This window comes from Podarcis erhardii, assembly GCF_964252035.2.
Source record: "Podarcis erhardii genome assembly, chromosome: 1".
Lineage (NCBI taxonomy): Eukaryota > Metazoa > Chordata > Lepidosauria > Squamata > Lacertidae > Podarcis > Podarcis erhardii.
Genome location: NC_138497.1, coordinates 102,386,335 through 102,412,260, shown reverse-complemented (window position 1 = coordinate 102,412,260; position 25,926 = coordinate 102,386,335). Strand labels below are relative to the sequence as shown.

Here is a 25,926-nt window from a genome sequence, read left to right as displayed (position 1 = left end):
TGATTAAGCACTGTGCAGCAGTACGCAACCCAGTGGCTGTTGGTGCCCACTGATACTGGTAAGGCAGAAGGCGGGCATGTCAATAGTGGGTGGAGCCAGAGCCTATGACAGGCAGAGCCAAGTGATTCTGTTTTTCTCCCCATCCTCCTCCACACTGAGTCCCACTAGGAGGAAGCTGGGACTAAGGAGGAGGAAGCTGACAGCTAGTCCCACCCCCTGGAATGGTTGTAAGTAAAAATTGGGGGTAAGGGCAGAGCGAGGTTACTTGCACAGTGCTCTGTTGGCCCCCACAGACCAGCCTCCACTGAAACTATAACTACGCATTGGAAATTGGGAGTTCATATACTTTCTAAGAGGGACGCGGGTGGCGCTGTGGGTTAAACCACAGAGCCTAGGACTTGCCGATCAGAAGGTCGGCGGTTCGAATCCCCATGACGGGGTGAGCTCCCGTTGCTCGGTCCCTGCTCCTGCCAACCTAGCAGTTCCAAAACATGTCAAAGTGCAAGTAGATAAATAGGTACAGCTCCAGCAGGAAGGTAAACGGCATTTCCGTGCGCTGCTCTGGTTTGCCAGAAGCGGCTTAGTCATGCAGGCCACATGACCCGGAAGCTATAGGACTTCTGGGTTGGCGCCTCCGTCAATGGCTGAGCTCCTCCGATCGGGAGGAACTTACTGTACTCCGTGGAAAATAGAGTCTGACTGCCACAGCGAAGGCGGAGACCCACTGAAATCACAGGCGGAAGAAGCCTGTGAACCTGGGATTCGGCTGGCACCTTTTGCGCCTCCCCTACTCGCGGAGAAACCCTGTTTTGGGGATCCGGAGCGACGTGGGGTGAGCGGCGTGGTGCTTTGAATCGACTGCTTCTTTCACGGAGTGAAGCCACATTGCTGTTGCTGGAGAGCGCTGACTTTTTTCTGTGGACAATTGGATTTTAAACAACTACCCGTGAGTAGAATAGAAAATTGGATCTTTAAGTACCTTAATTTGGCGCTGAAGCGGGAAGGTCATAAACAGGAAGTCCGCCTTCCGCTTTTGTAAATAGACTGAAGCAAAGACGTTACAAGTTAAAGTCTTTGAAAGCTTTTTATAAAGAATTAAATCTCCATCGGTTAAAAATACAGAACCCCCCTTGGAAGCAGGTGAAGAGGGGGGAAATTTTGAACTTAGTAAGCCTGCAGGTGTGAGGAGAAAATCAAATTACCACAGCTCTGAACCTGGGAACGGTCTGCTAGATAACGCTTGGGGAAAGTTTATTGACAGAACGGATTTGACAGCTAGCTAAAATAAGAGCAAGATACTGTACGCCGGCTCCCTCGGCCAATAAAGCGAGATGAGCGCCACAGCCCCAGAGTTGGTCACGACTGGACCTAATGGTCAGGGGTCCCTTTACCTTTACCTTATACTTTCTAAGTTATGGTTATATCTGAAAGGTAGCTCCTTTTGTTTGTTGTCCTAGGTGGAGCTTTATGCCTGATCCAAAGCAAAAGATCCATAGCTCATTTACAAATCCTAGACACCATGGAACTTGTAAATAAAGGTTATTTATTGTACGCATCAAATATTTTCTGCCTTTTCCTGGTAAAATTCCCCAAGGCTACTAGTGAACTGCATTCACAAAGTGGCACTTGAAAATTTATGGTATATTGTCATATATGAAGGGGTTTGTTTTTCACATAGGATGCTTCTCAACCTCAGAATTCAGATTTCAAAGTTTCCAGCAGTCCCTGAAGCACATCAGAGTAGCTAAGCCAACGGCAGCCAGGAGGGTCACAACTTGCTTGCCAATATGAGCTGTTGTAGAACACCTGAGTAGATCAACCAATGGCATCAAGGGAGCCACAGCAAGCAGGGGAAACAGAAGAAAATAAGGAGCAACAGCAAGGGAAGACTCACGAGGGCTGTTCAGGACCATCTGAGAAAGGCTTAATGGTGTAGCCCTTCATATGTAAGTGATTGGACCGTGAAGTCCCGGGTGGCTTGTGGACGAAATGTTCCGACACGCTGCCAAGAAGGCCAAGAAATAATTGAATTCCTATACTTTAGTCCATCTCACTCCTCCTCTACTGTCACTGCTCTTCGGGGGATACACCCATCTCCAGAACAGCGTGGCTGGATCTAGGACAGATCCGGTGATTTGCCATGAAGAAAGAAGTAATGAAAGCACTCATTAGAGGGAACCCTATTAGACCAGGAAATTTTTTAATCCCTGTCACACAGTGGTAAAATGTTGCCAGCCTGAAACTCTTAAATCAAAAGCACTTTCTGAGTGTAAAGAGGAGTGACTCCTTTCTGCAGCTTCCTTGGTACCATCCCTCTGCCATAATGCTGAGGCCTTTTGCTTTCTTTAAATGCAGGGGTCTAACTAATTACTGGCAGGAAGTGCTCTTTTTTTATTTCATTGGTATGCAAATTAACAGAAGTAGAAAAATATTCTAAAGAAACTGTTACAATATCTGTCCGCAGCCTGATGGCCAATTAGAAAATGGTATTGTATCAAGCCTTATGGCTGCAAACTGTTCTCACTTGAATGGCTTGAAGTTGAGTTTTCATGGGGGCTGTGGCTACTAGGCCTCTCAGAATGAGGGGAAAGGTATTTCAAGTGAGAAATTATAAATTAAGAAACATTTTCTGATTAAGCCAAAAAGAAAAGAAACAAAGAAAGGAAAAAAAACTAACTTGAGGATTTGCCTGTTTTATACTTACCACCAGTAAGCTCTACAAAACACACACACACACAAACACCCCACAAAACTTTATTTGGCCAACTTACAGGGAAGTTAGGACCAGGATTGTGTGATACATGTCACTTTATTCTGCAGACACATTCCAAATAAAGGTAGGGACACTGAAAAGCATCTGTGTTGTATATATTAATGGGACGAAAGTATACAGAATTTCCTCTGGAGGATTGCATCCAACATCTGGCTTTCCAGTGGTGTAAACAGTATAAAGAAAGCTTAAAGATTTTTATAATGGATGGTTGAAAAGGGCTACATACTGTGAATACAATATATTGTTTTCATACAATTATTCTGTACTTCCTGCTTCCACTTAAAAACTTGCAATAACTCCCAATCTTGTGATATTTTGGAACTTCCGCTTGCAGAGGACAGTGGGAAGCAGAGAAGCACATGAGAAAGAGGAGGAATAATGAACAAGCAGCTTCTTGAGCCAATCAAAGGGAGTTTGAGGAGGTTTGTTTCCTTATAGTACCACAGTAATATATGCAAATATATAATTTTCTGGATGTATACTATTTATGAAATAAATTATTTGTGATATTTACCTTCCACAGCCACCCATGGTTCCCTTTTTGCAATCCGTTCTTGCTTTCTGCAGTAGTCAAACATGCATCTCTAGTGTTTACTAAATGTATCTAATGGGCTTCAAGCTAGCCCACAAATGTTTATGCCACACCAGAATCAATTTTCTGTTCCTTATGGTGTCACAGGACCCTATGATGTTTTCAATAATTTGTAATAACCTAGAGTGGCATTCAACTAAGCTTTACTCAAAGCAGACTCATTGAAGTTAATGAACATGACTTAAGTTAAGTTGATGGGTTTCAACTGGTTTACTTTGAGTAAAACTTAATTGAATGCCACCCAAAGTACAGTACCTTGGTTTACGAACTTAATCCGTTACAGAAGTCCGTTCTTAAACCAAAGTGTTCTTAAACCGAGGTGTGCTTTCCCATAGCAGCGGGAAATTTACAATTTACAAATGGAACACACTCAACAGGAAGCAGAACATGTTCTTATTCCAAGGCAAAGTTCACAAACCAAAACACCTACTTCCGGGTTTGCAGCGTTCCTAATCCTAGTTGTTCATAAACTAAGCTGTTTTTAAACCAAGGTACCACTGTATTCACTTAGGAATTCGAATTAGCAGGGTTTGCAAAAAACAGAATAAGGAATGTTTTACATTACCTAGAAACAGAGTTAGGAATAGCAGAAACTCTTTTTTGCCATCTTTTAAGGGTTATTGGGGTAGGGTGGACACCTATTAAATTTCTTCATAGATCTTTATCTATAGGCTTTTTTTTCTGTTCCAGTGGGGGTATTTTAAAGTAGCTTGTCTATGTGAACCACACAGCCAAGTCATGGACCCCCTACTTTTGAAAATTTTGGTATGTCTGTGGTAGCTTTTGGTATGTGAATGGTGTCATAGACTCCTGTGGTGGGTTATGCAGACCCCTTGGGGACCACCAATTGGGAACCACTGGTCTATGCTGACCGGTAGTGGCTTTTCAGGATTTCAGACAGGGCACATTCATAGTTTACCTGGTGATCTCAGGATTAAACCTTTTTGCATGCAAAACTGATGCTCTACCACCTGAGCTATGGTCCTGCCTTGTGGAGATGCGTGCAGGTGTCCTTAAAAGATGGGTGTACTTTTGAAGATTCTGGGATTTCCCTGGGGAGTGGGCGGGGGGGTGGTGGTGGTGGGAGAGATGCTCTCTGAATGAATGTTCATCGATGCTGAAGACTATGTGCTCTATGTACGGATTAGCTGCGATGACAAAAGCCAAGCCGGGTTTTGCGCGCCCTGTTTCATTAACACGAAGGGATCGTGTAGATGTCTTGCCGTGAATTAGCCCGCTTGGGCTGTGATCTTACACAGGAAGCCCCATGGAGCGGATAGTTCGAAAATAGTTCTAAAATATACGATGCCTCTCTCCAGTGAGTTCGCCCACGTCCCTCCACCAAGCACGCCCAACTAAGTCTGTCCTAAACCTCCTTCCTTGGAAGTAAACCCCGCTGAAGCCAAGGGAGCTTACTTCTGAGTAAGCGCGGCTCGGTGCACTGGAGAAGGCAAGCCGGGGCCAACGCGCCGGCGCACCTGCAACGCGGCTTGCTCCGAGGCGCCGCGCGTAAAAGGGAGCAGGCGAGCTGCTGCAGTTGCTTCGCCCGGGCCGGCTCTTCCTCCCTTCCGCGTCGGGGCGGAGAGCGAGCGGGAGGCGGAGCCGGCGAGGCTGGCGTTTCCCCCCGCGCCGCCGGCCTCCAGGAGGGGACCAAGGAGGAGGAGGTGAGTCCCCCCCCCCCGGGTGGGGTGAAGAGCCAAGGCCGCGCGAAGAGCCGAGCGGGGCGGGAAGGGGAAGGGCGCCGGGCGCGCTGGCCTTGCACCCAGCAAGGCGGGCAGGCGAGAGAGCAGAGCCGCGGGCCCAGGGCGCGCGCAGGCCGGCGGGCTGCAAAGAGCCGCCTTGGCGCGGCCGGGGACGGGCTGGAGGCGGGGGCACGTTGCTTGGGCGGCCCCCTCGGCGCTGGCGAATCTGCATATGAAAGGAGAGCGAGGGAGGCGGCGGCGGCGCGGGGGGAAACGCCAGCCTCCCCGGAGGCGCCTCTCCTCTGCCAAGACCTGCAGGGACCCCTGTCGTCGGGCCCAGCAGTTACTGACGAGGCTGCCAAGCCAAGCTCCCTCCCCGAGAAACCTCCCTCCTCTGCCCCTTACCGGGCGCTGCCTCTTCGTGGGCTTCGAGGCGCGGACTTCTGCTGCATCCAGCCATGAAGCAGGCTTAAGTTGCAAGAAGGAAAAGAGTGTTCCGGAGCACGTGCAGAGTGCTTTTCCGTGTTAAGCACCAACACCCACATACTACGAGGCTTCCTGGCAAGCTCGAGGTTTAACCGCTCATTTTAGAAATAAAAAGCATTGCGAGGGGGCGGGCATTGAAGGACAATAAACCTCCGCAGTGGAAAGCGGTGGTGAGTTTTTATGGGGAGGAGAGAGTAGCTTTGAGTGGGAGAGCACCTGCTTTGTATAGGCAAGGGTCCAGGTAGACCCTCTTGCAGATCCGTAAAGGGCTGGGCAGCTTCCAGCTTCTGAGGCCCCTAGTAGTATTAGTAGTAGACATAATTATTATAGTAGTAGTAATAATAATAATGATATAGTAAGAGGAGGACACACACAAGTAAGTTGCCAAAAAGGAGTGAGTGGATTGTTTATATAATCAACTAGTCTGAAGACACATTCATCGCTGTCCAATCTTGTGCTGTCAGAACTGATACATTTTTACTAAAACGACAAAATCTGTGTCCGTTGACAAACACACATACACACATTTTACCAAATCACATCTCTTACTTGCTAAAAAAATTCAGCTCTAAGCTGAGAGTGGGTGTCACATTTTGGTGTGATGTACATAGTCGCAAAACTTCTCAAATGCCAAAAAAATTACAAGTGTCGAAATGTGAGTTCTCCTTTGAGCTTGAGGCCTAGACCAAATGGCCCTCCTGGCTCACTCTCTGCTTGGTTCTGGTCTAAAGTTCAACCCCAGGTGTCTCCAGTTAGAAGGATCAGGTAGTAGTGGGTGATGGGTAAGACCTGAGCTTGAGAAATGGTCTGGGCTGTTAAGGCAGCTTCCTGCTTACTGTTTATGTAGTGGAAGAAACCAAACACTGCTGCCCCAATCTTTCTCATGCGGGGGTTTCTTAGGACATGTTAAAGGGCATTTGCTGAAGGTTTCAGTTTCTAAATTTATGGAGAGTCTCCTTTTACCAGTTAGTAGTAGGCACAGATTCCTGTAGACAGAATGCATAACATAGGTAAAGGTAAAGGGACCCCTGACCGTTAAGTCCAGTTGCGGACGACTCTGGGGTTGCGGTGCTCATCTCGCTTTACTGGCCGAGGGAGCTGGCGTACAGCTTCCGGGTCATGTGGCCAGCATGACTAAGCCGCTTCTGGCGAACCAGAGCAGCGCACGGAAACACCATTTACCTTGCTGCCGGATTGGTACCTATTTATCTACTTGCACTTTGTGCTTTCAAACTGCTAGGTTGGCAGGAGCAGGAACCGAGCAACAGGAGCTCACCCCATTGCGGGGATTTGAACTGCCGACCTTCTGGTTGCCAAGCCCTAGGCTCTGTGGTTTAGACCACAGCGCCACCCGCATCCCTTTGAGAACCTCTGTACACCAGCTCAAAATGGCGTGGTGGAGTGGAATTCTGAAAGATTCCATTTCCTCGGGAACTGATTCATGAGACAAAATCTGGTCTGCTTGGGTAAGAGGGTTGAATATTCAGCATTTTGTATGTGGCGGTGCAGAAATATGATTGCTGGTTTGCAACTCAGCACAACAAAGTTGCTGAAAGTGAACTGGGAGGTGGGTAAAGTACACAGGCAACTTGCAAGCTTAAAGTTTGTTGGCACAGTCCCAGTGCCATTTTTCAGCAAATAGCAAATGCACAGACAGACCCATTGATTCCATAGCCACAATATTCTACGTTAAGCCATCCTGATTCGGAGCTTTTAATGCTGCTTTCTTTATTAAAGGCTGTCATGTAAATTTATGTGGATGCATGTTGTTGGGCAGGTAATAAATATTAGTGGGCCTTCAGATAATAGTTCTTGTGTGCGTTATTTTGGAGATTATCCTGTCATGTATCTTATGACATGGAGGAAGTGACCTTCATTGTGAGAACTAAGAGGCTGCTGACCCAAACAGAAATGGAACAGCAGTAGAAACCCTGCTCACTTGACATAAGATGTATTCATGCCTAGGAGTGGGATTATAAACACACCTCCCATCCATGTATTCCTACACAATTATAACAGACCTATGCGTAGACCTGGGACACTACAAAATGCATAGAGAGATCCCACATACATTCAAGTAGTGCAGGTGGAGGTTCTGTTCACAACTTGGGATGGATGAGGAGTGTGGAGAGCTGATACAAACCATTATGCCCCCCCCCCCCAGCTGGATATGTTGCATGAATAGGGGAAGAAGAATCCACATTTTTATTATTTGTAATGCTTTGTTGCAGGAAATAAAGACTGAAAACTGCAAAATGGGTTGTGCTCTGAATGCTGGTGATTCAGTACCATAGTTTGGCATAGGAAACAAAGTCCATAGAATGGATTAGTTCTTACATTGTGTTTTCCGATATGGAGACCTTGTCTCAAGCCATGCATAGTTGACATGATGACCACATGAAGTAACAGTTTGTTCCCAAGATTCATATTAGGAAGCAGATACCCTCAGCTGCCTTCTGTGAATCGTTTAATTTTTTCCTCCTACAAATAATACTTTTTGTGTTTGAGTTAATGTGAATATTAGCCATAAGTTTGTTTCGTTTTGGGAAAGGAGGGGACAGAGAAATGTTATGGAGGAATCTTCTGCTTGCACTCAAGATGTTGGGAGGGTTCTTGTAGGTCCACCATCCAGTTTGATGCAGGAAACCCAGAGCTAGAATAACCACAACAGATACACCCTCTGCTTGAAAACATCAAATGCAGAGGTACCCACCACTCCTCTAGGTAATTGGTGCCATTACTGAATTGCTATAACTGTCAGGATCTTTCTGCTAATGCTTAACCAAAGCCTACCCCCTTGTAACTGAAACCCCTGTAGATCTTGTTTTGCCGTCTGGAGCATCGAGAACAAGGGTTTGCCCTCTTTTATTTGACAGCCTTCAGGTATTTGAGGAGTACTATCATGTCATTCCTTAGTCGTCTGCAGGCTATAATCATGTGCATGTGGTTGTGCAACTGGACATAAATCAGCTAGCTTTGGCCATACAAGTAAAAAAACAAAACAACCCCTCTTAAAATGAATCCATATTGAGGGGAGTGTCTCTGTTTCAACTGAGTGATACTTGGCAAGTGTGCACAGATCTGTTAACACATAACACTGTGACAATGGGAAAAGCAGACTGGAGGGAAATATTTGAGGTGTAAATATATGCACTTTCTTCAAGGGAAGAGGGGTGGCGTTTGGAAGTTTCTATCCTGCACATAAATAGTTCTTGGATGCTAACCACACATTGTTGGCTTCGATCTTAGCGCAGTGGTCAAGAATAAAGGAGAAGCAGATTGCAGCCTAGTGTATTTCAGTGGCTTGGTATAATTCAATAGAGCTGTTTTATTGGACTCTATTAACCTGGTTAACCTTAAGCCTTAGCCATGACAGGAGTTTCATATAAGAACCCATATGTAAAGTGCAATATTGAATTTTAATTAGAGCTTTCAAGACATGAAGTGGAATGAATTCTACCCAATTCTTCCTCACTTCTAATGTACATTTCTTCCCTTAGAGAAGCTTAGGCTTGATAAAATACTGTGTGGTGGGGAGAAAGTATATTTTCATGTGTCGGCATAATTTTAGTTAGTTTGGAAAAGCACAATGAGAACAAATTCATTTGTAAAAGTTGATCTCGGATTTATGTTCCATTTCAGTTTGCGATTTAATCACACTTGTATGTTTACCAGTTTGGCACCCAGTCTGGACACCAATTGGTGTTGGTAAGGATTTTTGTGCAGTTTTTTTTTACAACCCCCCCCCCCTAGAATTTTAAATACAAAACTTTTAATAACCTCTTGGGATTTAGAATAATGTACACACAGTGTTATAGACGTTGGCTAGAAGTCTCGTTTTAGAGTGCCTACTGAAAGTTTTATGTACTTCAGAAAAATTGCTGTTCAGTGCAACCTGAGAATGATTGGTATAAGCTTAATTTTTAAATAAAGTTTTTGCAAAAAAAACCAAAACAAAAACACTAATTTTAAGAAGTTGACTGTGGCCTGAGCTGGAAACTTGAATTACAGTCCTAAACTGCTGCTGAATCAGTGCAATGTCGTATCTTATTCCTAGTAGGTATCCTGTGCTCTGCTGAGTTTGTTTTTAATTTTACTGTTTCATGTTTATGTTGTACATGGAAGGTGTCAGATCCCATGATGAGCATGGGAGTAGGCTTGGCACTGCTGTCACTGTTGCCACCCATGTCATGTTTCCCCTTACTACTTGCATGTGACTTGCAGAAGATGTTTCTGCTACTTTTGTACAATTGCTCTCTTTCTCATTTGGTCTCTAGTGCCATCCTTGCACCTCATTCTGTCTATGTTTTGACTTGTAACATAGATTGGATCTAAAGCTTTAGGGTCCTTTTTTGAATTTACGTTCCTCGGTTTTCATCGCTGGACAAGCCACTGTAGAGTAGTGTGTTGGAATAGAACCTGGGAAACCAGGGTTCAAATTCCCCACTGAGCTATGAAGCTCACTGGGTGACCTCACTCACTCACTCTGTCTAATCTGCTTTACAGGGTGGACTCTCCTTCACTGGAGGTTTTTAAGCAAAAGTTGGGTGCCCATCTGCCATGGATGTTTTAGTTGAGTTTCCTGCATTGCAGAAGGTTGGGCTAGATCAGGGGTCAGCAAACTTTTTCAGCAGGGGGCTGTCCCTCCGACCTTGTGGGGGGCTGGACTATATTTTTTTTGGGGGGGGGAGGACGAATTCCTATGCCCCACAAATAACCCAGAGATGCATTTTAAACAAAAGCACATATTCTACTCATGTAAAAACACACTGATTCCTGGACTGTCTGCGGGCCGGATTTAGGAAGCAATTGGGCCGGATCCGGCCCCCGAGCCTTAGTTTGCCTACCCATGGGCTGGTTGGTTCCTGGGGTCTCTTCTAACTCTACAATTCTACGATTCTGTGAAATATAGATAGAACGACACAAGCAGAAAGTAGGATCAGGCAAGGTATACTGTCCAGGAAAGCCTATTGAACAAGAACAATGTGTTTCTAGGAAAACAAGAAAAGCGACGATGTTTTCATGTGTGGGGGGCCCTGTTATGAAATACAGTTCTTAGGCTGAAGTGTTGACTGCTCATACTTTGCACCAGCAGCACAATGTCAAGATATATTGTATGCTGCTTCTGAGCTGATGTCTCTCCAGAGGACGTTTGAGCCAGGCACTTTCCTGTGGTTTTCGTGCCTCAGTTCATGCCCAAGCATACAGTTCAAAAAGATTTTGTTGCGTTTATTTGTGCATCTGCTGCTGAGAAGGGAGTTCAAAATACCACTGACTTCAGATCTTGGTAGTTTGCTAATAGAAAGTAAACAGACTTGCTTCTGTTTGGGCCTTGACAGATTTGAGACACAGAGCCCGTTCAACAACTAGGCCACCTACTCCCCACGAACAGAAGAGCTGCCCACCCATAAATGTTATGTGGCTGAACTTTCAAAATTGCTGAGCAGTTGTTTACACACTGTTTCCAACCTCTTCTGGAAACCTGTCAAAGCCTGGCATGATAGAAATGACTGGATGTTTAGCTGTTTTGAAGAGTATTTATGATAATGATGGATTTATTTGCCTTGAAGTATAATTTGTAATAGACATACATAAATGAGACAGAAAGGAACTAGGAAATTTACCTTGGGTGAAGAATTCATTTAAAATGCGGTGAATTAAATGTTTTAATTTTGTGTTGCATCTTATCTAGTGAAATGTAATTCGTCTGCATATGTATGCAAAATCAAATACTACACATGTCCTAATGTCCTAATACTAGCAGCCTGATTTGAGATGTTTAATATGGACAAGATTGGTGTCAATAGATGCATAGGATTGGTTACGTGGTGGGTTACTACACCTAGTATTAAAGTGGTTATGCAGAATGGGAGTGACAGAATTGAAGTTGCAAGGGAGGAATCAGAGAATTGTAGAGTTGGAAGGGATCCCAAGGGTCATCTATTTCAACCCCCTGCAATGCAGGAATCTTTTGCTTAATTTGAGACTTGAACCCACAACCCTGCGATTAAAAGGCTCATGCTCTGCGAACTGATCAAGCTCATTTGTAAGCCCTTTTAGTACCCTTAGGTGCATGCCATCAGGGGTCTTGGAGATTTGAATTCCTTTAAAGTAGCTTGGTGTTCTCTTACCAGTTCTTTCCCCATCTTGGGCTGTAGCTCTTTCCTTGCATCATTTATTGTGTTTTCACCAGGTTGGGCACTGCTTTCGTTTTGGATGAAGACAGAGGCAAAGCAGATGCTGAGCAGTTCCACCTTCTCTCTGTCATCCAATAGCATTCCTCTGTCTTCTCCACACAGAGGACCTGCTACTTGGTGGTTCTTCCTTTTGCTTCAGACATAGCTGAAGAAACCTTTTCAAATTATTTTTAACCTCTCTTTCAAGCCTGAGCTCATTCTGAGTTTTGGGATGCTTGACCTTCTCCCTGCAACTGTTGGTTACTCTTGCATGCTTTTCCTTTGTGATTTCCACTTTCTTCCATATATATATTTTTATACACACCCTTCTTAATCTTAGCTCATCTGTAAGCTCCACACCAGTTTCCTTAGATGCCTCCTACTTTTCTTTCTTGTTGGAATTTTCTGGTTTGGGCCCTTCAATATTTCACCTTTAAGAAACTCTCATCCATCTTGGACTCCCTTCTCTTTGCATATTTCTGACCAAGGGATCTCACCTAGTAGTTCCTTAAGCTTTTTGAAATCTGCCTTCTTAAAGTCCAGAGTGCATGTCTGACTACACTCTCCTTTCCCTTTCCTCTGTATCATGAAATCAAAGAGTACATGATGATCACTTCGTCTCAAGGTTCCCAATATTTGCTCAGGACATGTCCAGGAATGGGACTTCTTGCTAATGCAGAGCTGTGGAGACATTTGCAGAGGACATTTGTTGTGTATTTCCCTAGTGGGCTCCACACCTGAATGTTAAGATAGGTTGGGGAAGACCAGCTCAGAGGGGTATTTGCAGAGGAGACTTGATAGGTGTAGTTTAAGTCTCTCCTCCAATTTGCTGTAGATTGGAACCACGTGTTTTCCAAGATAGCATCTCTTATTTAAACCTGAGTTTAGGACTGCCAGGAACCTGTGGCATTGCCAGTGCAGTGCTTTCTGATACTTCAAATGATTTTCACATTGAGGAGAAGTTGGTTCATACTTTGGTTTCTAAATTCTTAACATGGAGGCCTCCAGAAACCACAATAGGACAGTGAATGCATTTAGTACTGATTATAACACAGCCTTACTGCAATAAGTACAGAACTTTTAGTGTTGCCTTGGTAGATATGTCTTAAAAGTAAATGTCTTAAATATACACCTTAGCCATATTGCTGTGGATGAGATGTGAAAATAAAAATAAATGTGTGAATATCCAACAGACTGACACGGATTGATTCACATTTTACAACATTGCATCTCCTGACTGCTAGTCTGAAAAAAAGAGATTATATATACATAATGTATATATAACTTTGTACAAAGTTGTAAGCTAGGAAAGGGAGATACAAATCTTTTAGTTTGGGATCCTCTGCTTTCTGAAGCTTTACATTAACACACTGATGTAATTTGGAGGCAATGAACTGCTTCCAGAGGGTGAAAAGCTTGTAGAACTCCACCTTTTGTCTTCTTCTAACAAATGCCATAAGGGAGATCATTGTTTTGTTTTGTTTTGTTTTTCCTAGGGAAGTGGAGTTTTTGAGGCAGTGATTTGCTCAAGGCCACCCAGAAAGTGTCTGAACTTGGCCCATCAACACAGTTTTCCAGGTCAAAGTCCAGTACACTGTTTGGACCCCACCAAGGGCTTTATCGGAAGATTTAAAGCAACCTTGCTTTGCTGTTTTGACCCAACAACATGTAAAAATCTCTAAATTAATATCCTTCAACACTCTCTGTGGCTTGCAGGGTTTGTTATATATGGTTTATATGCTGTGGAGTTGGGTGCCCCAAGGGGAAATCTTGGCCATATTTTGTGAATACAAAAGCTTGAGGTCTTTCTAATATAAACTTTCAGAAAATTTGCCTTTGACCTTGGTTGTCTACTGGACTGCAATTTAATACACAGTGACCTTCTCATTCCAACCTTGCGCATAGTTTAAGGTAAATCAGAGTTTTCCCAAATAAACAATTACATGATCTTTCAGCTTAACAAGAACAATTTCCTGTCTTGATCTTGCACTTAACCTCCCTCCTCCCCTTAAAGGAACAAAATGCTTCTGTTGTCATAAATTCCTTTTGTTTTTGGATATGATTTATAGTTGCAGGGTTACATGGCCCTGATCATTGTTGCTGGCAATGCTTTAAAAATTAGTCTCACTTCTGCATAAAACTATTAGCTTTCTTTAAAAATTTAATGTACAGGCGCCTTGTGAAACAGATGGCCGTGTTAGATGTTTAACTGCAAAAATTGCAAATTAGGAGACTATTTGAATGCTTGGTGTTCTCAGAACTGGACTGGACACATTTGTAATGGAGTTGTTTAGGATGGTTAAGAAATATAATCATTCACTCACTTGGAGATTGTGTGACCTTGGCAGCCAATTTACATGTGTCTGCCCTTGATTCCTTAATAGTTTGTGCTTAAAAACATCCTTAAAAATGTTAAAACAATGCACAATATTTTAGGAGGTCACAGTAGTCTCCAGGGTACTACTACCAGGGATAGGGCATGCCATTTTGTACAGTATTGCAAACATTGATGCTTCTTCAGTGCAGCAGGCAGACAGGCAAGCGCTGATGTTTTTAAGACTGGTATGTTTGTCAATCTTCATCACAGATTTATTGAACAAAGTGTTCAATGTTTCGGTGTATTTGAGGCTGTAAATCCCTTCTTCAGGGCAAACCTATTTGCCAAGTGTACCCAGAGTTGATGGTGAAGCTTTTCTATAAGCTGCCCTGAGAACATGGCTATTGGGTGGCCTTATGAGTATTAAAAAACCAAAACCAAATGAATTGTCCCTTTTATTGGTTTAGATCAATATTCATATTTTGCAATTAGTATATTTCATAAAACACATACTGATTGCTTGCTTTAATAATTAAAAACCTACCTGTTTGCAGCTAGATAGATTCTTTTATACTAGAAGGGAGCAGGATACGAAATATACCTTTTGCCCTACAAATGGAGATGCTTCCTTGGGCATGTTGTCTCAAGGCCATGTTGACCCCTGTATCCCCCTGATGCTAATTTATTGATGCAGTCTAGCAGTAAATTAGAGGAGCAGGAGCTTCTGCTCCTTCTCCATTTGGCTTTCCTTCAACATTAGCCTGTTTCTCCTTCTCTGTTCCTGGTCTTCTCCTAACCTTAATTTCAGCGATCTGGAACCAGCCAATAGTAAAAGCATCTGGTTGTGGGGGTTTTTTGGTTTTTTGGGGTGGTTGGAAATAAGCACAACATTTGAACTTAATGTTTTATGTTGAGTTTCTTTGTTTGCCTCAGTGTATAGTTGTTTATGTGACCCTCTAAAATTGTTTTTTAGAGCCGTCATAAGGAAATAATATGAAGATTACAGAGATCTAGATACAACTTTTGACAGGCAGATTTGTCGCGATGCTGACTTTCTAGGCTTTAAGTGTTTAAGGCAGGAATAAAATATAGTTGCTTTTTAAAAAAATTGGAGGATTGTAGGGTGGAAATTTCCTTGGGACTGGAATTTGCAAATTGACACTATTCTGGCTAGAACAGGGCAGTTGGAAGTTAAGGTATAACTGACATCACAGTGTTCTGAATGTGTGTTAATTCCACAGAGAAATCATATTGTGTTTTCCTTGGAACAAACAGTCCAAACTTCTATTGAAGGTTATGTTCATATGAAGTTTACTCCTTAGCAAGTGCACACAGGATTTCAGCCAAAGCCTCTTAATGTAACTTCATATGAAGCTCCATTAAGAGGCTTTGGCTGAAATCCTGTGTGCACTTACTAAAGAGTAAATCCCATTGAATTTTGTGAGCCTTGCTTCCGAGTAAACAGGCGTAGGCTTTGGCTGTATGTCTGTGCATTTCTTCTTTCTTTCTTTCTTTCTTTCTTTCTTTCTTTCTTTCTTTCTTTCTTTATGTTGTTAGAACTTTTAACTAGTTAAATCTTAAAATTGTATCCACTAAAACACGAAGTTCTGCTGCTTTTAGTAGCCAAAGTTGGTCAGTATTATTGTTATTGTAGCTTTTTCTTTGTTTGTTCGTATTAGCTACATTCCCAATGACTTTCATGCCATTTACGTCACTTTCCTGCTGATGATTTGCAGCAAGGGAGATGAAATGGGCAGCTGTTTTTATCAAAATCCAGTTATAATCCACCTTTGGAAAAAAGACAGAAAAGCAGGAATTTGCTTGTTTGTTTGTTTGTTTGTTTGGCCTGATTTTGAGTGTTTTTAGCTGCTAGGTTTGTTTTGAGTAAAAAATAAAAAAGGATTGCCTAATCGAAAATAAAGCGGACTTTCTGCATTCCACTCTTATTTACTTATTTATTCTCACCACTTTTAGGCTATGTTGGCACAGTGTCCTGGCAGTGTCATCAAGAAAAAATGTCAAGGGGCATTGGTACTGTTGGGGTTGCTTCACGTGAGGGCAGTGATCTGCTTGATTTACCAGTTGAAAATCTAGACTTTCTGTTAATGAAACTGGCAGTGATGGATTTTAAATCACAAAAAAAAATTCCAAAGGGTGTTTCATTTCAAGTTTCCGAAGGCCACTTCCCATGTTCAAGTTTAATGTTTCAGACTAATCTTCGTGTAGGAAAGAAGAGAGTATATGCCATATTATACAACCCATGGCATGAATAGTTCTTTATGCCATGATTGATTTTTTTTAAATGCCATATTCTCTAGTCAGGCATGGAGCTGATACAAGTGTTATTGTAATGTGTATATTACATTTACTGCTACGTATATTTTGACGTTTTCTAGTAGTTAACCAAAATCCTCACAGTCCTTTGTGAATGCCAGCATCTTTTGTATTTTTAACAAAATGGTGGTTGAGTCGTCCCCCGTTCCCAGAAGAATGTTTATTCCTTAACTTGGCTATTTTTAAGCACTTGCATGGTGTTCATCTTTTCTTCCCTGTCTAAATGGTTTAATGAGGGATTATCTTTTGTATACTTGTTAAAATGAATAATCAGTAGGAGAAAACATTGCAGAAATAAACAAGAAATGGTTGGAGTTTGCTCTGTTTAACTGAGACAAGTTATTTCATCCATTTTCAGTGTTCCTTAGCAACGCAGAGTAGTCTTACCCAGGGCACTTTCACATCTTTCTTCAAATATAGCTTTGGTAATGTTTTATATGACCTGAAGTTCGTCCATCTGTCCTGAAGCTCCCAATGTTTTTCCATTGCTTTCAATGATCAAATGATCTTACATGCCTCCTTTCAGCTTAATAATGCACAAGTTGACGAGAGAATCATTTCACATGTCAGGTTTTTCAAGAGTTCTGGGAAATTACTTGCGGTTGTGTTTAGCAAAGCTAAAAGTTATTGAAAATGTGTTACAATTTCATAATGAAAGGAGTAAGAAAAATATTAGCTTGGAAACAAGCTAAATATTTTCTGATAGCCCTAGCCTCAAGGGGGATTCTAGGATCGCTTGTAATAAAGGGATAATTTTGATATCTTTTGGTCAGTGGACTAGGACTCTGTTTAGATAATAATTTTTGAAAATGCAGGCTTTATGCAGATTGTTACATTATCAAATTCTTTGAGTGTCAACACTGAGTTTATTTACAGCTAGCGCTTTCATTGTTTCTTTGTAGATTTAGGAAACTTGTTCTCTTGAGTATTCCTTCTTAACAGATCAAAGGATATCTAAACACCCAATAATCCTGCTTTCCTCTTCTTGCTTTATATTTTGCTAATGTTCGTAAAACTGATTCTGCTACTTGCACTTGTGGATCTCTGATTTGACTATGGCTAATCTCTACTTATTTAACTGAATAATGAAGTTGTTGCTGGGTTGGGCATGATGTCACACAGATACTGCTTTACATGGTTTTCCAAGGTGGCCGTATCAACATAGGGGCTACTGCCAATCTTCAAAACTATCTTTAAGCTGACGAAAATAATATTTTCCAGTCTGTGTGGCACATACTAATGTCAGCATGGACATAACTCCACCACAGGCATCAGTTTACAGTGTCCTCCACTTGTCAGCCATTTTGTATGCACTAGTTCTTAATATCTCCCCCTGGTCTATATGTGAAGCAGAATGAGATGATGAAGGTCCAAGGTCATAGGCACCAGCTCCAGGGTGCCAAGGCTCTTCGGACCCCCTCAATCTTTTTTTTGAGGGAGCTGACCCCCGCATTGTTGAGGCCAAACATAGAGCCGGGCGTGGAGCGACGTCAGGACATCGCATCAGGCCCCCTCAGTATTATTTGATGGCGCCTCTGTCCAAGGTAGTAGTATGAATTGTACACAGAATCAGTTAATTGTTTTATTGCACCTTGTTTTGTGTACTTGCTATGAAAGAGCAATATACAAGTTCTAACATAAAAATTTCAGGCTTCGACCACACAGTTTCCCCCCCAGAAAGTGATCCTATTTGACTTTAAGGATAGCGTCATGATAAGGAGTTTATATGGGGAAAAAACATGTCTGCATATTTATGTTCATGAGTTTCAAATTGAACTATAGCTTTTTCCTTTTTTTTTTTTTAAAAAAGAATCCTGTATAGAACTACATGTTTAGCTTCCAGATTGATGCTGCCTTTGCTTTGCTTTGCAATGTCTATGGGAACCATTCACACCTAACTGTTTGATCATGATGGCAGTCTGCTGGGTATATCCTGCAGGGATGCTGTCCACTTCCTCTTGCCTGTTGCCCAGCTAGCATCAAATCTCCATATAAGCACTGCTTGCTTAGACGTAATATTTATTAGTTCGGAAAGATTGGCAAAGATGCCAAGAATCCTGTATCAAGCAAGGAAGGGATGCATATACTTCATGTCGTTTCCAGATGTTCTTGTTAAATTTTAACCAGCTGTCTTTACCTGATTACAAATATGTGATTAAGTGGTGAAAGCATAACCCATTTTAAGCACCAGAGTGAAACTTGACTTACTTAGGATTGGCTTGAGCATATGGTGGTACTGCTAATTTTTCCTGGGGTTTCACTTTTGTCCACTTCTGCAATTCCTGAAACTTCTGTTGATTATGGAATCTCCTATAAGGACTGCTGCAATCTTAGGAGTTGTAGGAATAATGTGTTATGAGTGTGCCACTTCCTTCCTGATCTCAGGAGCTAAGCAGAATTAGGCCTGGTTGGTACTTGGATGGGAGACTGACTGGGAATATTGGGAGCTGTAGGTTTGGGTCGGCCCAGATAGCTCTAATGGTTAGAGGGTGATGCTGATAATGCCAAGGTTGCATGTTTGATCCCCATATGGGGCAGCTGCATATTCCTGCATTGCAAGGGGGTTGACTAGATGATCCTCAGGGTACCTTCCAACTCTATAATTCTATGATTTTATGAAAGGATATTTGTGGGTAGGAAACCCTCACTTCCAGACAAGTTCAATAATTGCCATTCTCAATTTCATGGCCTTAGAAACAAAGGGCTGATTCCTTCAAACTTTCCTATTAGAACCTTTCTGTTCTTTACTGAGTTGTTTCTGTCAATCTTCACATAGCTGGATTAAGATGGGAAACCAGAGACCTCTGTTTAGAAGGGAGATATGGAAAGAGCTGTAGGAAAGAAAAGGTGTTATTTGGAATGGAACCATACAGAACATTTCATTCAGAAACTACTGCATTTCATGCACCAACTGATGTTTGACCTTGCAATTTTTTATTCTGCAATGGGCATTGCTTTGCCTTTGCCTTTCATATAAGTAAATCCTGTATTTTATAATTACCATAAATTGTGTATCTTTTAAGGCCAGGGAGTCATATTGTCTTAGCTGTTTAAACTGAAGGTATTTTGATAATGCCTTTATAGCTGCTGTTTCCAAATGTGGGCTTGAAATGTTAGCAGTAACACTAGGTTTATTTCTTACCTCAAGAAATGAAGGAATTCTCTGGCTTCCCCATTGTTCAAGACTGCCCAATCTAATCAAATTGAGTTACTAACTGTTGGCTAACTGAATGATCCTAAACACATTTACGTAGAAGTAAGCCTTGTTGAGTTTATTTAGGAACACTGCCTGAATATGTCAAAGTTCCTCTTTGAAATTAGGTCCAAACGTTTTTAACGGAAACATGTAACTTATTACTTTCTGGCTTTTAAAGAATTCTGCATAATAAATTGGTGATCATATTGTATATGCAGTTAACTCTGCTCTGATTGGGGGAGTGAGCTATATTATTTTTAATACCTTTATTTATTGTGGGGTTTGTGTTACTGTGAATTACTTTCTAACTCTCCTTGATTACTGTATTTTTCGCCCTATAGGACGCACTTTTTCCCCTCCAAAAATGAAGGGGAAATCTGTGTGCATCCTATGGGGCGAATACAGGCTTTCGCTGAAGCTTGGAGAGCGAGAGGGGTTGGTGTGCACCGACCCCTCTCGCTCTCCAGGCTTCAGGAAGCTATCAGCAAGCCTGGGGAGCCCGCGGGAGTTCCCGCAGGGCTCCCTAGGCTGCGGATAGCAGCCTGTCGCCCGGTGCGTGGGGCGCCCTGAAGCCGAGCGCCCCGCGTGCCGGGCAGACATCTGCAGTGTGGGGAGCCCTGTGGGAGTTCCCGCAGGGCTCCCCACACTGCGGATAGCAGCCTGCTGCCTGGGGCGCCCTGAAGCAGAGCACCCCTCACTCCGGGCAGACATCCGCAGCGTCGGGAGCCCTGTGGGATTTCCCGCAGGGCTCCCCATGCTGCAGATAGCAGCCTGCCGCCCGGCGCACAGCCTGCCCTGAAGCAGAGCGTCCCGCGCACCGGTCAGACATCGGCCAGCCCCACAAGCTCGGGGGACAGCTGGGAGGCGTAGCGCTGCCATACCGCTGTTCCCCGACCTGGTTTTGGGGGGGAAATAAAGGGAATTTTTTTTCCCTTTATTTCCCCCCCAAAAAACTAGGTGCGTCCTATGGGACGGAGCATCCTATGGGATGAAAAATACGGTATTTAAAATAAGTAATTCATAACCTTTCAAAAATTGATTCTATTTAATGTTTAAACGATGCCAGTTTCTTGTTTTTAGTAAGATCTATAGTGAGATCACAAAGTGAGGCATGTAGTGTAGGTTCCTTTTTGTTATCTCTTATTTGTTATTTCTTTGTTATTTATTAAGTGAATTTATTTATACACTGCCCTTCAAGGTTTCCATTCCTAGGATGGCTTGCATTAAAACAATAGGATAACAATTCAAAATGTAAGAATAATAACTCACAACAAGTGCACGGGGGAGTCTTTGTGCCAGTGCATGGGATTCTGTTGGTGCCTTTGCACTCACTGAAGGGCTTTTGAGACAGTGGGTGCCTCTTGCTATAGGAAGAGAAAAGGAAGTTACTTTGCTGATTTACCCTTCCTCCTGTCCTAGTCCACTTTCTATCCTGTCTCCCAGCTCTCTAGAGCTGAGTTTTTTTTGGGGGGAAGAAGGGGAACTGGCAAACATTCCTTCCCTCCTTCCATTAGCAGAGGCATCCACTGGATCAAAAGCCCTCTCATGTGCATGAGAGCATCAGTCCATTTGCACCCAGCTATAAATATGGCTGATGATGGAGAGAATGGCCATCTGAGAGAAGAGTGGCTTGTACGGCAGGGCTATTCTGTGTCAGAAATATTGCATCCCTATTTCAGCGAAGTAGGCAGATGGAGAAGGAGCGACTTCCCAAGCTCCCTTGTTCCTTGTGGACAAAGCTGTCCCTTTGTAGCTCCTCTCAGAACAACATTTTAAAAAAAGGAATAGGGAAAATGTAAACAGGAGACTTTTGGCTTACAGGCCAAGGCACACACACACCACACACAGGCCTCTGAGGCCTGCTTCATGCTAAGCAAAGTAACAGATCTTTGTTGCTAAAGGGATTAGGGCTGCAGGGTTTCTGAGGCACCGTTGAGGCATTCAGCTGGCCTGAAGTTGGGGCTTTGTCAAGAGAGACCTCCATTATAGAACTGTTGCAATTTTAAAGAATTGGGCCGTGTGTCAACAGCAACAACAGAAGCGACTTTTGCTGCTCTGTAGCTGTTATGTAGTGAAGTTTCACCCTGGGCCAGCAGGGGGATACTGTATATAGTTTTCAATCAGGTCTGTAGATAGTTTTCCCTCAGGTCCGCGTCAGTTATTTTAGGCGGGAACTCTGGGCTGTTGTTGTTACAATGTTGACAGCCGGCTGCCTATAAAAGCAGGCCGGCTGAGCTGTTTGCAGTCAGTTCTATTCCAGCTTACGAAATAAAGAGCTAGTTGGAGAAATCGCTGTGTCGTCGGCTATGTCAACCCACAACTTAACACTGGCGACGAGGATGGGATCGATGGACATCAGAGCACAGCCAGATGCGGCCAGCCTCTGAACTGAGCTGAATCACTGAGCTGAATCACAGAGCGAAATCACTGAGCAAAATCACTGGACAGAACCAATTCAGAGCTGACTGTTCTGGCTAGAGCACTGTGTTCCATCCATCCCCCTTCACGCCGGCATCGGAATCATGGCTTCACTTGTGCCTCTACCGCCGTTTGCGCCAGCCTCTGAATCATGGGATTCCTACCTCGCTCGGTTCGACTGCTACCTCCAAGCCAACGAGCTGACAGCAGTATCAAAGGATCGGAAGCGGGGCCTATTCCTCAGCCTCTGTGGGCCTGAGGTGTTTGAGACGGCCCGAGCATTGGTTGCGCCCGAAGCAGTCCAGGCAACACCATGGGACACGATCCAAGAGAAGCTCCGCAACCACTACGCACCAAAGCCGTCCAAGATTGCTGCCCGCCATGCGTTCTACCACCGGAACCAGGCAGAGGGGGAGTCAATCAACAACTACACCACCGCCCTGCGACAGGCTGCAATGCACTGTGAGTTCCGAGACTTAGACGATGCCCTGATGGATCGAATCGTCTGCGGGGTCCGGGACATCCATCTGCAACGGCGTCTCCTCGCCAAGCCAGACCTCACGCTGCAGAAAGCCATTGAGGAGGCTGTGGCCTCAGAAGCTGCTGAACGCTCCGCCCAGGAGATCCGCAAGTGCAGCAGCCCGCGTCTCGCTAGGGAGCCAGTTCCGGTGCATCATGAAGAGGCCAGCAGTGATGAGGCATCCTCCAGTGAAGGCGATGACGTGCACCAGACAAAGCGGGAGCACAGGAAGTTCCAACAGAAGTCCAAGGGCCAACCGGAATGTGCCGGCTGCGGAGGCAACCATTCCCGTGCCAAGTGTCGATTCAGAGACGCCATCTGTAGGAAGTGTTCCAGAAGGGGCCACATCGCTAAGGTCTGCCGATCGGCTCCGTCTGACACCCCCCCTTCATCGACTCGCAAGTCCAAGCCTTCCCTCCAGTCTGCCAAGGAAAGTTGTTTCGCTCTCACCAACTGCCGCTGCCCGTCTGGAACCACGATTGGCCAAACCGACTCGCCTACGCGACGCAAGCTGAACGTCACGGTGCTCATTGAAGGAGCTCCATGTGACATGGAGATCGACACCGGGTCTGCCCTGTCCATCGTGTCGTGGAGCACCATCAAAAGACTGGTACCCAGAGTGTCCAAAAGGCAACTCGACTCTCACCGCGTACACCTGAGAGACTACCAGGGAAACGACATTCCCGTGGTAGGCGTTGGCCGGTTCCGGATTGCCTTCAAGGATTTTTTCGGGCCTGCTCCGGTTGGTGGTGGTCGAAGGTCAGCGGCCAAGCCTCCTAGGGCTAGACTGGTTTGATGCCCTCGGCCTGGAAGTCACCGGCATCAACTGCATCTCTAACGCAGAGACTGAGGGTCTGGTCAAAGACTTTGCCGAGGTTTTTGACGGCACTTTGGGGCAATATACAGGTACGCCCATCTCCTTTAGCCTTGATCCACAAGTCGCCCCCATCAAGCTAAAGCCACGCCGGGTTCCCTTTGCTCTCAAGGCTAAGGTGGACGAACAACTGGACAAACTGATCGCCCAAGGAGTTTTGGAGCCGGTTGACCACGCCAAGTGGGAAACCCCCATCGTCACGCCTGTCAAGCCAGATGGGTCGGTGAGAATCTGCGCTGACTACAAGTGCACGATCAACAAGGCACTTCAGCAGCACGCTTATCCGGTTCCTGTTGTCCAACACCTGCTGCATTCCCTGGGTGAGGGTAAGGTCTTCGCTAAGCTGGACCTTGCCCAAGCCTATCAACAACTGCCAGTCGATGATGCCACTGCTGAAGCCCAGACGATCGTCACCCACCGGGGGGCATTCCGTTGCCGCCGGTTGCAGTTCGGGGTGAGTGTGGCTCCTGGCATCTTCCAAAGCCTTATGGAGCGTCTCCTGCAAGGGCTTCCGGGCGTGGTACCATATTTTGATGACGTCTTGGTGTCTGCAGACTCACACCAGCAGCTGTTCGAGCGCCTCCGTGCCGTGCTGACCAGGTTCCAAGAGGCCGGGCTCAAGGTAAAGAGGGAGAAGTGCCAGATCGCCGTTCCACAGGTAGAGTTCCTGGGCTATCTTATCGATGCCTCCGGCCTTCACCCGACCACATCCAAGATCCGCGCTATCCAGCAGGCCCCCACCCCAAAGAACAAGACGGAGTTGCAGGCATTCCTGGGGCTGCTGAACTTTTATAACATGTTCCTGCCCCACAAAGCCACAGTGGCTGAGCCTCTTCATCGACTCCTTAGTACAAAGACGCCTTGGGCCTGGGGTCATCGGGAGACGGCGGCCTTCAACGCGGTTAAGGCTCTCCTTTCATCAGACAGTGTGCTGGTACAGTACAGTGAATCCAGGCCGCTGGTCCTTGCCTGCGACGCCTCACCTTTTGGCATCGGTGCTGTCCTTAGTCACCGTTTTCCAGATGGAAGAGAAGCACCACTCGCCTACTTTTCCAGGACACTATCTCTGACGGAACGGAATTACAGCCAGCTCGACAAGGAGGCATTGGCACTTGTGGCTGGAGTGAAGAGGTTCCATGAATACCTCTATGGCAGGACTTTTGACCTCATCACTGACCACAAGCCACTCCTGGGCCTCCTCGCCGGTGATCGTCCAACTCCACCGGTCCTCTCGCCACGCATGCTGCGATGGACTGTTTTCCTGGCTGCCTACCACTACCGGCTCATCCATCGCCCGGGGAAATCGATGGGCCATGCCGACGCCCTCAGCCGTTGCCCTCTTCCAGCATTTGTGGAAGACCCGGCTCCAGCTTCATCGCTCCTTCTGATTGAGGATCTTCCGGCAGCGCCTGTATCAGCTGCCACTGTGGCCTCCGCGTCTGCCCAGGATCGCACCATCAGCCGGGTGCTCAACTGGGTGTGGAGGGGGTGGCCACAAGGGCCTTTTGCATCAGAGTTCCAGCCCTTCGCAACCAGACAACATGAACTCTCAGCTCATCGCGGCTGTCTGCTGTGGGGAGACCGCGTCGTGATTCCCCAGGGACTCCGTCAGCGCGTCCTGGAGGCTCTGCACGTTGGCCACCCGGGAATTGTCAAAATGAAGGCGTTGGCTCGGTGTTATGTCTGGTGGCCTAATATGGACGATGCCATCACTGCCTGGGTGTCCGCCTGTCAAGCGTGCCAAGAGTCGAGGCCTGCACCACCGGCAGCTAAGGGACACACCTGGGAGACGCCAAAGACACCCTGGTCGAGGGTGCACATCGATCTGGCTGGCCCCTTTCACGGCCGGACCTTTTTGGTAGTGGTGGACGCCTATTCCAAATGGCTGGAGGTCGCCCTGATGCCCTCCACCACTACCGAAGCTGTCATCCGGGTGCTGCGAGGCCTGTTTGCAACGCATGGGTGTCCTGATGTCCTTGTCTCTGACAACGGACCACAGTTCACGTCAGGCACGTTTGAGCGGTATCTTTTGGGACTGGGCATCCGCCATGCCCTAACGGCACCCTTTCATCCATCCAGCAACGGGCAAGCGGAAAGAATGGTGCGCTCGACAAAAGAGGCACTGGCGCGCCTGGACCGGGGAGACTGGCATGAGCGGGTCGCCGAATACTTGTTCGTGCAACACATCAGTAGCTCTGGTGGTCCCTCCAGAGAACTGGGCGTGACTTGCTGTGGGCCTGGGAGGGCAGAGTGCCAGCCAGACAAGGCCCAGTCGGAGGCTTGGTGCCCGCTGTGGGAATTTGGTCCTACACGCAAGTGGCCTTCTCTCCCTGCCTCGCTTGGATGCCGGTTGAAGACTGCAAGCCTGTTGCAGCTGCAGCTTGAAGCACCCTTGAGTTAAAATTTTTGAACATAGACACACACACATATTTTTTAGTTTTTCTCTATTTTTGATCTTTAACATTAATTCGACTCCAGAGTCTGACTCCTGATCTTTTTTGGAATAATATATATGGTTTTTGATATAAAATTGACCCTATAAACATGGCGGATCGTCA

The 25,926-nt window shown here is 45.2% G+C and overlaps 1 protein-coding gene across 3 annotated transcripts in view; it reads left to right on the top strand.

The window, feature by feature from the left end:
* Positions 1-4,881: 4,881 nt before the first annotated feature.
* GTDC1 (glycosyltransferase like domain containing 1) overlaps positions 4,882-25,926 on the top strand; it is a 236,937-nt gene continuing 215,892 nt past the window's right edge. The window contains exon 1 of one of the 3 annotated variants that reach the window (XM_081872552.1): positions 4,882-5,029. The gene's annotated coding sequence lies outside the window, so the exon portion shown is untranslated. Of the gene's footprint in view, positions 5,030-17,528; positions 17,905-25,926 lie in introns of those variants that run through there. The other 2 variants (XM_081872550.1, XM_081872551.1) reach the window with 2 other exon arrangements.